The 12,172-nt window shown below is 40.8% G+C and overlaps 1 protein-coding gene across 1 annotated transcript in view; it reads left to right on the forward strand.

The window, feature by feature from the left end:
• GLI3 (GLI family zinc finger 3) overlaps positions 1–12,172 on the forward strand; it is a 206,734-nt gene that overhangs the window by 166,586 nt on the left and 27,976 nt on the right. The gene's annotated exons all lie outside the window — the stretch shown is intronic.

Raw genomic sequence — 12,172 nt, forward strand, 5'->3', positions numbered from 1 at the left:
AATGGTATTCAGGAACTGGGTTTTAAACCTACCTGACCTTTTTCATGGGGGTCAGCTTCTCTGACCCTATGCTGAGTCAAGTTTCTTAGCTAACAGAGCTGCAAACTGGAGAGGGGTTTATGAGTTTCTGAGAATAAAGAAAACTCGAAGCCACAGTGCTTGACCTGTTCAGTCAGCTAAAGCTTAGTGTAAAATTCAATAAAGTCTTCCACAGAGATTGTAATGGCTCTGATCCTGTAAGCCAGCAAACGCTATTTTGAGTTAGAGACTTTGATAGTTATTGAGTAATAGTAAGCTGGACATGAATGATTATTAACCTTTAGCCAAGTTTGATTTTTTTCTCCCCACAGGGGCTGTAACAGTAGAAATGGGTGAGGGGAATTTTTTCCCTTCCCTAAGAGAGGTTTTGCTATCAATTTACTGTTGTGTGTAAACCAAAAGGGATTATTTGGCTAAATACATGAGGACTGAATTACTTCAGTCATTTTAGCAAAAGCAAACTGTGGAATCTTTTCTGTACTACACCAAATATTAATTCTATCTCCCTTGTTTTTTATTCCTCTCTGCCACCTCTCCCAAATAAACAATTTGTACTGTTTGGTAGTATTGTAAGATAGAAAGTGAGCAATCAAAATTCAGACGACAACCTGACAAGTACAATCCCTTGCAGTTCTAACCTCCTTAACTAGCAGCACCTCTCCTGTTTACTGGCATCATAGAACATATTGAATACTCTGAAAAAAAAATTGAATTCCTAGTACAGAATAGAGAGGAACATTCTGAGCAAATGAGCAGTGTGACAGAATTGTATTCAATTTAGAAAACTGTTTAATACTTTACTGGAGATCATACAAAATCTATTAGAGAATGTGGCTAGTACTTCTGAAATAACTAGTTGAAATATCCACTTTTTCACCCAAAATAAATAAAAACAAACCCACCATATATTTCCAAGCACTATGCCAAATGGTAAGCTTATCCTGCAAAGCTGACTTTAGTAAAGCAATGTCAGCTTTCACTTTCTGTACTGTGAGAACCTCTTGGTGTTGCCGTTACTCATCAAGATGTATTTTCAGGTTCTTGTTATTATTAAGTAGTAGCAGCAGCAGTAACAGCAATAATGATAAATGAAAGACTATCAACAACTAAAATAATATGAAAAAAGTAACATTTTTCCAAGAATTCTTTGAGACATTTTGCACATATAATGCCCTAGCATTTGAATTGGCCAAATTGAAATGTGAGGAGAAACTGTTTTGGTGTCACAGTACCTTTTGGGGAAGAAATGCCATACAAATGGCTTCTGCAGGTGATTTGACACATTTAAATTAAAAGATCAAATGCTGCTCTTTGAATTGAATCTGTGCAAACAGACCAAATGACATCATATGGGGCTCTGCATAGGCACAGTGTTTATATCTGCTAGCAGTTGTAAGGCTGAAGCTTTATGAAACCTGGGAAACCTTTCAGTATTCAGAAATTATCCCAGTGATGATGATAAATAATATATACAGAAATATATGAAATAAATGAGAAGTCCAGAATAAGGATACGCTTGGCAATAAAAAAAGAAAAGGATTTTTGATGTTCCAGGTGTAAAATTTAATGGAAGTCCACTGAGCATGTTAGCTAACAGCTTGTGTTTTGTATTTTAAAGTGAATTAAATTGACAGGGTGGTAGTTTAGTTCTTCTGGGGTGTAATTTTAAAGTAAATTTGTTGGTTTTGGTGGGATTTTAATAGCAAATCTGCCTGCATTGTAATGGTCAACAGAAAGACTGAAAAAAGTATATTTCTTATGCTTCTGACAAATGGCAACATCTGAAACAAATTTCTCTAGACATAGAAAAGGAATATAAAAAAGTTTTTCTATGACACGGAACTCTTTTTGGCAGGGCTCAGGATTCAGGTGTGTTATGATGGTGTTTAGATTACAAGGTGCAGGACTTGACTCTATACCCTGAAGACAATAAATTCATCATGGCAGCCATCACATTTAAGTAGCACAAATCATGCTGTAGGAGTCAGCGGGATTCAGTGATGGGGCCACGGTTTGTGATTTCCTTTGCTGCTCTGGCAGAGCCCCGCTGGGGGGACTTGAGCGAGTTATTTCTGCCCAGAATTGCAAAGGGCTTTAGACATCTCACTCTGTTTGAAAGCCTGGCCTCTCACCCCAGTCTGCCTTTTGCACATTTTGTCTGCCCTTGATTGCCACAGCCCTCTGATGTACATCTGCAGCAGCTAGGGATGTGAAGTCTGGTCTCAGCAGGGCTTCACAGAAGGGCAGTCCTGGTTTTGCCTAGGTGTGTCACTCTGGCAGAAAGTGTTCTGTTCCTGAGCATTAGGTCCTTGAAAATCTGAGTTGAAAAAGTGGTGTGGCTCATGGATGCCTCCTATCCAAATACTGTAGGTAAATCCAAGTAGATGTAAATTGCTGTGGCTGCGTTTAAATCAGTGTCAGCACAGTTCTGAGTGCTGTGTGTGTGCCATGAGCCAGGCACAGGCGCTGTCACGGTGTGTGTCTCAGGGCCCATGCACACACTTGGCTCCACAGCCCTGACACTCTGGTAGCACCTGGTGGTCTCACCAAGCCAGAAGCCTCTCAGTGTCAGGCACTGCTCAAGCTTGGCGGGAGGAGTGCCCTTGACACGGCCTGAGATCTTTCACCCTGCGGCTCTGGGGCCACATCCATCAGGCTGTTTGTGCTGTCACAGGCTACCTGATCTGGCAGCAGAGTTCTGCCACCATGCCTCTCCTGGCTGCACGTGCTGCTGCTCTCCTGGTGATCCCCAGCCCACTGGCAGGCTCAGCAGGGCCTGAGCTGCTCCAGCTGAGCTTGACAAGCTTGAAGGTTTGGAAGTAAGATGCTGGACAGGATGCCAAAAGTGTAGATAACCATCCAGGTTTGTTGATTCTGCTGTGGGGTAGTAATCACCAAGGCAGGGGCAACTGGCATAGATAAAAGTAATAAAGGCTTAAATTGCCCTAGCAAGACTCATCCAGATAACATCTGCCATCTTTCTGTACAGTTGTAACCATGCATAATAGCAAAGAGATCAGACCCAGGATGTCCAATGGCACAGGACAGTGTTATCCAAGCCTTGCTTCCCAATGCACTGAAATTTTGGAGGAACTGTGGTGTTAAGGGAAGAGATGCTGCACACAGTTCATGGTATAGATGGCATTACTCCGACTATGTATAGGATGTATACACAAGCACATATGCATTTGTTTTGAAAAAGGTAAATAAGAGTTTGTGTATATTCTGGTCTTTCTGTCGTATGTGGATAGCTTTGTTATTTCTTGGGGAACTTTGAGACAATTTACTTTGCAATCAACTCTGGTTGAATCAGCATTACAAAGTGATGTGTGACTTAGCATGTATGAAATGGTAAAGGCAAACAAAATCTGTGTCTAAATAAGTGGTATAGCTTTAGAGCAGAAGCTGCAATGTTGTGCAATTTCAGTAGTCAGCATTTGATATAATTTTCTGCATTTCTGTAGCAAAGTCCTGCAGTTATTAGTGTAAAATGTAGGTGCCACTGAAAGTGTTCTTCGGTCCCAATGTTTTCTGACCGAATTTATAAACAGAACCTGAGCTGCTATGAATAAATAACTGAAAAGCTAATACCTAAAAGAATCGTTATTGACCCACCCCGAAGGGTCTGACAGTGACATTTTGGCACAGGTGCTCTTATTTTCAAGTGATATGAGCCACTTAGAATTCAGCATGCTTAAATTTTCATGATGCATGCACCAAAAGGCAAGGTGTTAAACCATCAGACGCTCTGCCTTATTTATAACACCTATCCATCCTTCCTCTCCCCCCTCCGTCTCTTACAGTTAATAGAAAGATTCATGATTCTTCATGGTTGTCTATCTAGCGTCTGACAGTACCGACTGCACTGCTAAAGCAAGTCACTATCTATAATTGATATCCTTCTATGGAATAGGGTACCGGCTGCAATTGAAGGGTTTTGCTGAAAGCTTTTAAATCCTGACAAGTTGTGCCCTTGTTCTGGTTGTTGCTGAGCTGCACTGCTGAGATCCCAGGGTTATTTGAAGTTGATGCAAAGGGGCGCGTGTGTTGCACATTAGCAAGGCACAAAGTTGGCGAGCCACGTTGGAGCTGCCACTGCATTCTCCCGCCAGGTAGTCTTATTTACAGTGCACTGCTCTCCTGGAAAGGCTGCTTGCATTGATGTTTGAAATGTCTGTTAGAGGTTCCTTTCTATCCCTTTTTGATTTTCCGCAAAAAATTAAAAGAACGATCTTATTTATTTTAAAGCCTCAGTTTGCTGCTGGGGTCTTTATCATTCAGCTGTTTAATTAATTTCTCTGCCCAGCGAGATATTATAATTGGGCTTAGCTGAGCTCAAGTTTGTTTTAAATATGTGAGCGCCTAGAAGCTAATAAGATATTGTATATATTTATAAATCTGCTTTTTGTTGCAGTTTGTCCCTTTTTTTCCCCTAGAAATCAGTTAAGAATAAAATATTGCAAAAGCTTTAGATGCTAAAGATAAAAGTTTACTTAAGAAAATTATCCTTCAAGGAAATGACTGAATTTATTGTTAAATATTAATACAATGGCAATCAGAAAAACGCAGTGCTGCCTATTTCTCATCCCCCTTGCTGCGTAGCCTTGATGATAATTATTTTTTATTCAAAAACATGCTTGAAGAACTGTAGAGCTATTTTTTTGTTAGTGTTTTCTCCTGAATTTTACAGCAATAAAATTCTTTCATTGTTGCTACATTTGATTAGATGAGATCAAAAAGCCCTAAACTATCAGCAGTGGCTTATATTCAGGATTCCATTTGCTGAGGTCTTCCTGCCTGTTTGCAAAGCCTACTTGACTGGAACACTCCCCTGGCAATCCCCTGGGATTGTACTTCTCCATATGGTTCCTTTGTTGCATCAGAGGGCAGCTTCTTGTGTTTTTCAGGTACCCTACATGTTCCCAAGGCATCACAGTGCACTGAGGGCACCCAAAAGAGCCATTACATGCAATTCTGAGACTGGAGTTTCTTCATGTTCTTGCTCTCTGTTCCTACAGAAAACAGTGGGTTCAACCCTAACCAACAGAATTTGGCCAGCAATCTGTGGCAATCTACACAAACCCAAACTGTGCCCACATCCAATCTCTACTTAGGTTTTACAGCAACTGTGAGGTGCCTTAATCAATCCTGTGCACCTCAAAACACTTAAGAACATCAGGAGGTAGGGAACACACCACTCTGAAGGACTAGCCCCCTTCACAGTGGGTGATTTTGGATGTCCAGAAATAAGGACTTTCAAAGTCAATAGATTTGAAAGTCACATTTTCTCTGTTGCTGTGCTGCCTTTGGCCTGTGGCTTCTTCCTCAGCTTCTCTCCTGTAGAAGAGCTGTAGGTAAAGACTGGAGAGAGCTTCACCATTCTTCTCTAAGCGAAGATCCAGCTGCAATAGGAGGGTAAACCAGATTAAAGCAGTTTCCCTGAGTATCAGCTACAGTGCACCAGACCTATAAGTGACCCTGAGAGTTGCACATTGCCTACCATTGAAGGGGGAGAAACTTCCCTGTAAGCAAAGAACCCCAAAGCTGCCAAAGCCAAGCAGACGTTGGATGCAGCTGTCTGAGTAGGCATCTGCACCTAAAGGGAGGCAATTGCACACATCTGGCCCAACAAACAGATTATCCTTCATGAATTAGTGGTCTCTTTTCTCTGGGTCCTGGCTTGCAAACTGGTTGTGGGGCAGGTGAAGTCCCAGCTTTGCAAAGCAAGTCCCTTACAATCCCAAATGGGTGTAATTACACATCCCAGTTTGCATACTTCTCAAAATACATTCAGGGATTTATGTAATATTTAATTCTTCTTTGCAGAGGCAGTTTTTTGGTGCTTTTTCATTGCAGTTTTGTTTGGCTCTAGCACAGTAACACAGAGAAGCCTCAGCCCATTCACAGGCTCATTGTGCGTGGCAGTGACAGCTACTGCCCTGACAGGATCAGGAATGTTTCCTTTAAATTGAAAAGAGTAAAGACTAGATAAGAACATGAAATCCATTATAGTAATCATTTTTTCCTGACAAAAGGAGAATGTTTTACGTACAACGGCAAAGGGGGTTCTGTTGGTGGTTTTATTCTATTTCATCTTGTTTTATTTTTTACTCACTGGGGTCTGGACCCTAACTCATACTTGGAGAAGGAGTGCTGTGGACAAAAGAAATCCGCTCTTCAAGTGAGGCAAGCCCAAAGCTTGGGCTGAAAGTTGGAACAGCTTGAAGAAGGAAGGGAGTTATTTCAGTGGCAAGCAAGTGCCATAGGAAGGCTTTTTTCAGTTTGTCCACCCCCTAAATATATTTGATCTTTGTAGCTGTGAGGGTACAAAGGAATAGAAGAAGAGATTATAGCGAATAATCATAAGAGACATCTGTACAGAAGTTTTTAGATTTTGAAATCTCTTCCTCATTACCTGTTTAAAGGCTGATTTCTAATTAGGACACCACCTTACTGTGTTGGATTATAAGCTGCTGAGCCCATTCTTTTGAACTGTGCCAGAATTGTTGAATTGTTTATAGGCCAGCAATTTATTAGATGGCATAGCAAAGCTGGTAAGCAGCTCTGTGCCTTTGAGAGCATGTTCATTCTCTCTTGGTTTCTGTCTGGGTATCTAACACAGTCTTGTTTAAATTAAGCAAGTCTTTAACCCCCCATCAGAGGTGTGCATGTAAGTGCAATTGGGTTTTAAGGTTAAGTAACCATAGACAGACCTCACTGCTGTTCTGGAGCCTCAGTAGCCCCCAGGCTCTGGCACAGCCCCTGCTTGTGCTTCTCAGCACATCCTTGTTCTGCGTTAGTCACCACCCTGCCCTTTGCCTCCCAGCAGTGTTAAAAGTCATCCGTGCTGCCTTGTGAAGAGATCTTACTGTGGGCTTGACCCAAAGGCCAGCTGTGCCTTGGCTCAGGTCCTCTTAAGCACTCCACTACACAAGGGCATCAGCAGTCTCCCTGCCTGGAGTCTGGCTTTTGATGAATCACAGAGAAGAAGGGGAAAAAATAACATGGGGATTTCTTTTTTGATAGAGAAAGGTTTACAACAAAATAAATCCACCCTAATCTGTGAAGTATTAAGAGGGGATTTAAAGAGAGAAATGTAATCATTTTTTAATTTTAATTCCTCTGTAATTAGCATTTCTTTCACAGCATTAAGAAAACTTGTTGTTAGTCTGCTGCTGGTATGGCTTTATGAGTTGCCAAAGTCATTGTCTTTGAATTGGTATCCCTGAAAGAGGTTGCTAAACTATGATATGTCCTTTAAATAACATTTCTTTTTCCCTGTTGTAGGTAGGGACAAACAGTGCTCCCCCTGTGCCCTGGGGAGTTACTCTACCCACTCTACCCATAGTAAGTGGGCACTTGGAAAGGGCTGTGCAGGGCTTGACTTTGGTCCATGCTTTTAATCACACAGCATTACTTAGGTGTTTTGTGGATATACATACTTCCTTGAAGTGTTTGCCTGAGAGCTCAGCTGGTGAGCACTTCCGAGTTACTGATATTTTACAGGTGACTTCCACTTTTGGGGAGAAATGTAGGATAAGAAGCTGCCAGCCAAGTCCCAGGGGAGCCCATGCTAACTGAGTGACAAACTCATAGGCAAGAGTAAAGCAGCAAACTGAATTGACTCTTCACCTCCTGACTCTTGTTGGCATATCGTGGAGAAGAGAGAAAAGGAAAGTCCCTCCCTGCCTTAATTTTGCTGCCTCAGAGCTGCAGGGAGGGCTGGGCTTACATGGACCTCAGGTACCTTTTAGTCCTGAAAAAACAGCCAGGACAAAGCAGATTCACCTGGACAGAGCTGTTCTTTCTATTCAGCTTTTTCATGCCTTGCTTCTGTTAAGTGATTTGATGCTACATAGCCTGTGTTACTAGGATGAACCAGTGGGAGATCTACCTTGATGTGCTTGGTGTTTCATGTCTCTGCACTGCTTTTCTCACCCATATTCTACCAAAAAATCTACCTATAGTAAACCAATCCTGGGAAGAATAGAAATCTGTGAGTGCTAGCTCATCTGCAGGTGGAAGTGCTTTTTCTGAGACACAAGTGGCAGATCAGTGTGTACAAAAGGAGGCAGGGACAGGCAACTGAAGCACAGACATGAATGAAGTTTCTGCATTTGGTTTTGAAAGGGCTGGGCTGTATGGATTCATTTTTGCAGTCTCTATTGTTTGTGTAACCTCTTAATAGAAAGAAAAATAAAAGAAAAATGAAAAGCAGATGAGCCTTTTATCGTGGTAAAACAAATCCAGTGTTATCCTGTGCTTAAACTTTAGTGTAAGCATGACTTTTCTTCAAGATGTTGAGTACCTAATCTGTAAAATGAATGGGTGGTGGTTTTGTCAGGAGTGGGTCCTCTGGTGGCTTGCACTGTAGGTATGAGGTCTGCATATCCCATTCTTATGTGTATCACAGGGCTGAGATGCTGCAGTTCTCTGTGAGATAAAGTAGTCAAGCTGAAAATGAAACAAAGCTCCAACTGTATCCCTCCTTGTGTTTAGCAGAGATAAACTACAGTGGAGTCTCAGTGCTGCTCCGTTTGGCTTCTGGCAGCAGCTTTAATTGGTAAAATGCAGATTTTTTTTTTTGATCAAGAGAGGATTATTCTTGTTATCAGTCTGGAGCATCTTATTTCAAGATGAAAAGGCTTCGCTGAATTACAGATGCCAACATTTTTACAAAGCACTTTGGCGATTGACATCTCAAAGAGAAAGTATGATTTATTAGCCTATAATGGCTAACACTCAGCACTGGGCTAGGTCCCACTGATTTGTGAAATTGCTTAATATGAATTGCCTTTTTGTGCAATTCAAGCCCCAGCTTTTTCAAATAAATTTAGAATATAAAGTGTATGAAACATTGCATACCTGAAAAGGGAGAAGGGTAATGGGACTGTGTAGGTAAAAAGAAAAGAAAAGCAAAAGGAAGAGAGGGATAGAGAGAGAGAGAGAAAGAGAAAAAGAGAAAGAAAAGAGACAGAAAAAAAAAAGAAAGACCTACTTCTAAATCCATCTTGGTGGTGCTTTTTTACAGTAGTTTGGTTGAAATGTTGGCAGGGTAAAGATTAATAACAAGCCTTGTCGCTATCAGTACTTGCTTGTCGATTCTCTGTAACAGGGCTGTCTGTTCAGCATGGAAATTATTGATTAAATAAAAATTGCTATTAGATTGTGATGTGATCCATAATCACAAACAATGGTGGACATTCTTCTTTCAGATCCAAAGCCATGCATCAAGTTTTTCCTTGCAGCAATTTATATTGTGCTGACACTCGCACCCATTAGGCTTTTATCCTCTCCTACATGTGCCAGGAAAGCACGAAAAAAAAGAACAGCAGCAGCACAGCACTGGGTAGGCACTCACTAAATTTTCAGGGAGAAGCACAGTACAGATAAGTCTGTCCTTTGCTTCTGGTTAGCACCTTACCTCAGAAGTGATTCCTGCCAGATAAGGGCAACACACCTTGTATGCATCCAGGGAGGTCCAGTATGGTTTGCGGGAGGGAACTGTAGTGGTGTATTATTTTAGGATTCTGTAGCATGAAGGACAAGTCTCTTTCCCATATTTATTTAGCTCTGATGCTTCCTAATTTGAGGAATTCAGGATTGGAACAGATTACTTAAAACTGCATTACTTTAGGGTGAGTTAATTAAAAAGATAATATCTCACTCTTCACAGCACATGTGAGCATGGTACCAACTTTCTCCTGTGAAAGCCTTTGTCTAAAACTAAAGGAAACTTAGTGAAATTTTTTTTGAGAGTTTAGCTATTTATAGGAGCTTCTGCCCCTTTGTTTCTGTATACCTTAAACAATATATGTATGTCAGAACTGATCAAGCCCACCTGGTATGGCTGTTAGGCAGAAGCATTCCTCTATTGTACACTGTTTCGCCAGTTACCAGCCCAGGCAGGATTGCCACAAGAGTTCTGTACCTCTGTACAGGAGCTGAGAGTAGAGAATCTTAATACACTGAGGATATGTTATGATTTTGTAGTTGTTGTTCTTTTGGTGTAAGTTTTCTTAAAGTGAAGTGAAGGCCATATCCTTTAAACCATTATCAGTGCTAATTATCGAACAATATATTGCACAATTCCTCTCTCTCACTACCATTGGGGTAGTATTTACTTTTCTTTATTGTGCCTGAATTTTGTGTAATACTGCCTCAGATAACCAAGAGAACCCTGCCTGCAGTATTTGACCATTTACCATATTATGGCTTTAACGCTCAGCTTTAAAGAGTGTTTAACAGTGAGCTTAGCTTACTCCATTATGCAGGGCAAGTACAACATTTTCAGGCTTGGCCACTGTCATTTAAATCAAGGGACCACTTCATTTTGCAGAGTCAGAGCATGTGCCTTGCACGCGTCCCTCCAGTGCAGCCACTCTCTCTGCATGGATCAGAGCCAAGGGATTACCAGCCAGGAAATTAATTGCCAAGGGGATTCCAACACTTATGGTTAGCAATAAAAGCCTGAACAAAGAAGTGTGTTTTATATGACATTCTGAAAGTGCCAGGCTCCAGTTCTGAATAGTTTTTGGGTGAGGAAGAGGACTGTATACAGGACTGTTCTTTGGTTGCTGCTGCAGATTCCTGTGGTTGACTGCCAGTACAAGTCTGTCCCATTCAGATGGTGCCACAGTGGTGTATAGGAGAAGATAGAAATCTTTGAGATAAACCAGACTATTTAGGATTGTTTTTTAGTTACCAAAGGCCCTTGTAAGTTCACTGGAAGTCAATTAAAGTTAATGTGTGGAATGCAGGGGCAGAAAAAAATTGGCCTTGTCTCTTTTTTAAGTGTTTTAGGTGATACTCCATGTTCTGCTAAGAAATCCTGCACAGTTTTCATTGCAACAGCTCAAACATGCATCTTCAGATGCAGCACTGGTTATGGCACATATGAGAGGATGTTATCCCATGGCAAAAAGAGATAAAAGAAGGTACCTCTGCTGCTGCTGCCTGAAGCATTAGGTGTGACTAACTTTTAAAATGGGACAAAGACCTTTGCTAGCCCTGAATTTGCTAGGATGCGACAGGGATGATTAAGCCTAGCATGGATGCAAAAGGGAAATTCTAAGTGGACGTCCACTGAAAAAACCCAAGGGAGGTCTTGGAGCAGCAATAAACTGCTGCATGTGCTGAACCTTGTTAGACATGTTTCTTGGAGGTGTTAGGAGGAAGAGCCCCAGTTACTTCCTCCAGTCCAGTTGTGATGTTCTGGCTTTAAGACGCTGCTGCTGTTGTCAGCTACTGCAGCTGGATTAATTCTACCAGGATCTCCTCCGTGATTAAATATATCTTAAAGCATATTTTTCCTGTAAAGATTTTGGCATTGCTTATCACTGCCAGCATTTTTTATTTTAGTTTCTGTGAAAAGTGTTTTTAAGTCACTATATTTTCAGGTTTTGTAGAGGTTTTTAGTGCCATTCATTGCTAAACATGGATCAGGCATTATCTCTAATCTGAACTGCAGCTTTCATAGTTTATGTAAAAGGAGACACTAAGTGCATGTATTGAAAAAAAATGCTGTTATTCAATAGTGTCTTTCTGCAGACAAAGCATTGGTATTTTAATCATATGAACAATTTGTATGTGTCCATGTGGTAAGCACAAGGGCTCTCTTTACAAAAAATTAGAAAGAATTACTGATTGATTTACACAGGAAGATCCTGATGAGGAATATATTTTCTTTCATTTTAAGTGGGTCACTATTAGCTGTGCTGTAATTACTAATAAAGTTCTGAAAGTAGAAGAAAGTGCATGATTTTATAAAATCTGGTCCAGGGTTAAACCAAAGGAGATGCATGTTTCTCAGCAAGTCCTATATATATGCTTAGTGCTAGTGCCCGTATACTTAATGGACCTTGAAAAGCAGATGCATTTAAATATCTGGCATTTACCTTGCTATTTATTCCCCTTAGGAAGAAAGGATTTTCAGTAGAAGAGGCAGTGATTTAACTTTTTCATAAAGTATCAAATATTTTATTAGTCTTTCTGCATAGATAGATGACCCATTGTACCACTACTGGAGCTTGGAAGAATTGAAAATCTTGTAAAAATGGTACTTTTTAGCTTTTCCTTATTTTCCTCTTGCTATAGCCTTTCATAGGTTTCTAAGTTGGTTCGTGGGATTAAG

Source organism: Melospiza georgiana, chromosome 1 (assembly GCF_028018845.1).
Source record: "Melospiza georgiana isolate bMelGeo1 chromosome 1, bMelGeo1.pri, whole genome shotgun sequence".
NCBI lineage: Eukaryota > Metazoa > Chordata > Aves > Passeriformes > Passerellidae > Melospiza > Melospiza georgiana.